Below are 4,504 nucleotides of genomic sequence, written 5' to 3'. Positions count from 1 at the left end.
GGCCACAGAGCTCCCCCCCTGCAGAACTGGGGCTTGAAGCCAACTCTCCCTCCCTCCAAATGCACCTCTGCACTGCAGCACATCCTTGCCCAGTCTAAAGCCAGGTTGAAAACGTTCCTCCCTCAAACCTACTCCTTCGTCTCTATTTCCAGTTTCAGAGAAGAGAATCACAATCAATTCAGCATTCCAAAAGGAAATTTGGTACTTTTCCTTGGAACTGCCTTTTTCTTATCTCCTGCTTCTCATCATTAGCTAAGGTTTCTTCATTTATGCTCTTCATATTTTAAAAATTTGCTCTTATTTTCAGATACATAACTTCTACTTTTGGAAATTTAAGGTCCCATGATCTCAAACTTGGGTGGCAAAAATAAATCATTTCTTTTTGCCCAGTGAAAGATCTCATGTCTAAGGCGGAATGCCCCTTGTTAAGGAGAAGCCAAAAATGTTTGCCAAGGGAACTAAGATCACCCACGCTGTTGTCATCAAGAAACTGAATGAGATCCTACAGGCACGAGGCAAGAAAAGAACTGATCGTGCAGCCCAGATTGAGCTGCTTCAGTTGCTGGTTCAGATTGCCTCTGAAAACAACCTAGGAGAGGGTGTCATCATCAAGATCAACATCACCGCTTCTCTTTATGACTACAACCCTAAACTGGCCACATACATGAAGCCTGAGATGTGGCAGAAGTGTCTGGACTGCATCAATGAGCTGATGAACATCCTGTTTGCAAATCCCAACATCTTTGTTGGAGAAAACATTCTGGAAGAGAGTGAGAACATGCATAACGCAGACCAGCCACTGCATGTCCGTGGCTGCATCTTAACTCTGGTGGAACGAATAAATGAAGAATTTACCAAAATAATGCAGAACACTGATCCTCACTCCCAAGAGTACGTGGAGCACCTGAAGGACGAGGCCCCAGTGTGTACCATCATTGAGCGTGTGCAGCGCTACCTGGAGGAGAAGGGCACCACTGAGATCTGCCGCGTCTACCTGAGGCACATTCTCCACGCCTACTACAAGTTTGATTACAAGGCCCATCAGCGGCAGCTTACCCCGCTGAGGGCTCCTCAAAGTCTGAGCAAGATCAGGCCGAAAATGAGGCTGAGGACTCAGCTGTGCTGATGGAGAGACTGTGCAAGTACATCTATGTCAAGGACTGCATAGACCGAAACCGCACGTGCACCATCCTCTGCCATATCTCCCATCACGCCTTGCATTCCCACTGGTACCAGGCCTGGGACCTCATGCTCATGAGCCACCTGCAGGACAACATTCAGCATGCAGACCCACCAGTCCAGATCCCGTACAACCACACCATGGTGCAGCTGGGCATCTGTGCCTTCCCCCAAGGCCTGACCAAGGATGCACACAGCACCTTGCTGGACATCCAGTCAAGCGGCAGGGCCAAGGAGCTTCTGGGCCAGGATCTGCTGTTGCACAGCCTGCAGGAGCACAACCAGGAGCAGAAGGTGGAGCAGCGCCAGCAGGTGCCCTTCCACCTGCACATAAACCTGAAACTGCTGGAAGGTGTTTACCTGGTGTCGGTCATGATCCTGGAGATCCCATTGCTGCCCATGACAGTGACACCCACTGACGCATGATCAGCAAGCAGTTCCATCACTAGCTGTGGGTGGGTGAACGGCAGCCCTTGCTGGGCCCCCTGAAGTCCATGAGGGAACATGTGCTTCCTGCTTCCAAGGCCATGAAGATGGGTGACTGGAAAACCTGCCACAGTTTTATCATCAATGAGAAGATGAATGGCAAAGTGTGGGACCTTTCCCCAGAGGCCAACAAAGTCAGAACCATGCTAGTTAGGAAGGTCCAGGAAGAGTCATTGTGGACCTACCTATTCACCTATAGCAGTGTCTACAACTCCATCAGCATGGAGATGCTGTCTGACATGTTTGAGCTGGACCCACTCATGGTACACTCCATCATCAGCAAGATGATCATTAATGAGGAGTTGATGGCTTCCTGGACCAGCCGTCACAGCCCGTGGTGATGCACTGCACAGAGCCCACTGCCCAGCAGAACCTTGCCCTGCAGCTGGCCGAGAACCTGGGCAGCCTGGTGGAGAACAAGCGGGTGTTTGACCACAAGCAGGGTACCTGTGGTGGCTACTTCCGATTCCAGAAAGATGGCTACAGGAAAAATGAAGGCTACATGCGCTGGGGTGGCTACCACCAGCAGCAGTCTCAGACAGCCTACTGATGGCTTGACTTCTGTCCCCAGTGCCCTAGACCATTCACCATTTAGGTCCAACCACACTGTATTAAAGGTCTGTTTATATATATATAGCGAGAGAGAGAGAGAGAAGGCAATGACACCCTACTCCAGTACTCTTGCCTGGAAAATCCATGGACAATGGAGCCTGGTGGGCTGCAGTCCATGGGGTCACTAAGAGTCAGACATGACTGAGTGACTTAGCTTTCTCTTTTGACTTTCATGCATTGGAGAAGGAAATGGCAACCCACTCCAGTGGTCTTGCCTGGAGAATCCCAGGGATGGGGGAGGCTGGTGGGCTTCCGTCTATGGGGTCGCACAGAGTCGGACACGACTGAAGCGACTTAGCAGCATATATATGTGTGAATGTCAATGCTTCTAGAATGATCCTTCTATTTTTTTTGCTCTGTGGCATGTGGGATCTTGGGGCTTCTCTGGTGGCTCAGTGAGAAAAGAATTGGTCTGCCAATGCAGGAGAAGTGGGTTTGATTCCTGGGTTGGGAACATCCCCTGGAGAAGGAAATGACAACCCATGCTGGTATTCTTACCTGGGAAATCCCATGGACAGCGGAGCCTGGTGGGCTTCAGTCTATAGGCTCCCAAAGAGTTGGATATGACTGAGCAACAAAGCAACAACATGCTGGGTCTTAGTTTCCTGACCAGAGATCAAACACATGCCCCCTGCATTGGAAGCATGGAGTCCTAAGCACTGGACTGCCAGGTAAGTCCTAGAATGATCCTTCTAACACCTAGATTTGCATTTGACCATGTCCCTGTTTCCTGTGTCTGTGGCTCCTCATCTCCATCCAAGCAACCCCAGCTCCTTCCTCACATGCCATGTTCGATTCCCAACTGGGTGGCTCTCTGTGCCTGATGTGAACATTCTTCTCTGTGCCTCATGTGAACATTCTTCTCTGTCCCTCTGGCAAACACTGAGGCACACTCAGGACTCACTCAAGCACCATATCCTCTATGGACACTTGGCTAATCTCCAACTAGAACCTCCCACCCCTCCTCCCGGTCCTGCTGCACTGTGCGGGGGTTTGTGTAAAGGGTGGCTTGTTAAATGCCCCCCTCCTGGAACACTGTCCCTTCCTTGGAGTCAGGGATGGGGACTTTTTCATCTTTGATTTCTAAGTCAGTCCAAGGTGAGCAACTAGTACGGGCACTTAGTGAGTGTTTAGAAAACAAGAACCATGTGAGTGAGTGAAGAGTATTATGCATGTATCCTGTTCTATACTGGATTAGGGAGGTAGGGGGCCAGAGGCTTCATGCAGGGTCTGTAACGCTCCAAGGATAAGACTAGGTCTTCCAAACAGCCTGTCTACATGACTGAATAACAGGTCAAGTTTAACTGGTGAGTTAAGCCTTGTTTTCCTTTTTTCCTCATTATTCCTTTGTGGAAATGAGAGAGTTTATTTACCTGAATAAATTAAACTTGCTTTGATTCTCCCTTTGTGACAGTGAGAACTGTTAATGGCCAGAGCTCTGAAAGGGACCGGATAATTCTACAAATACTTCTGGAGACAGATTAACCCAGCTTCACAGAGGACCCTGAGGATATCACCCTGAATGTTTACTTTACAAAGCTCTGCCCAGAAAACTGAGGTGGATCTCCATGTGTTCAATGAGAGATCATTCATTATACTCCTTCAATGGGAAGAGCTAATGGACTTCCCTGGTGGCTCAGATGGTAAAGAATCTGCCCACAATGTGGGAGACCTGGGTTTGTTCGATCCCTGGGCTGGGAAGATCCCCTGGAGAAGGAAATAGAAACTCATTCCAGTATTCTTGCCTGGAGAATTCCATGAACAGAGGAGCCTGGTGGGCTACAGTCCATGGGGTCACAAAAAGTCAGACATGACTGAGGGACTAAACACACACACACGTGCGTACACATACATACACACAACTTCAATAAAAAAGGAAAATAAAAAGGAACACCAGAGGTCTCTGTTAAATGGTAAAGAAAACTGCTGGTTTAGTTATGGCTGTTTTCAGCTGAATGTCAAAGAAACTGACTACAAGGGCTTATTCAAACAAACGCTGATTTTTCTCTCATTAGAGCCACCCTGGCAGGAGACAGAGAGGACTAATGAGGTAGTTTCATTAAGTCAGCAGTGACTCAGCTTCCCTTTTTTTCTTTCTCCATCATCATCATCATCACGACTGGGGTTTTATTTCCAGGTCTTAAGGTGTCTGTTCCACCTCCAGGCAGTGTGTGGTGCGCTTTACACACAGGAAGGAGCCTCAAGAGCAGAGGGAACAAAATGTGTG

At 48.7% G+C, this 4,504-nt stretch overlaps 1 pseudogene; it reads left to right on the top strand.

The window, feature by feature from the left end:
- The first annotated feature begins 397 nt into the window (after nucleotides 1-397).
- LOC511330 (eukaryotic translation initiation factor 3 subunit C-like) lies at nucleotides 398-2,215 on the top strand (annotated as a pseudogene).
- Nucleotides 2,216-4,504: the final 2,289 nt, after the last annotated feature.

The sequence above is a fragment of the Bos taurus genome, chromosome 27 (assembly GCF_002263795.3).
Source record: "Bos taurus isolate L1 Dominette 01449 registration number 42190680 breed Hereford chromosome 27, ARS-UCD2.0, whole genome shotgun sequence".
Classification (NCBI taxonomy): Eukaryota; Metazoa; Chordata; class Mammalia; order Artiodactyla; family Bovidae; genus Bos; species Bos taurus.
Note: the sequence above shows the minus strand (reverse complement) of the source record. Positions and strands in the feature narration are given on the sequence as shown.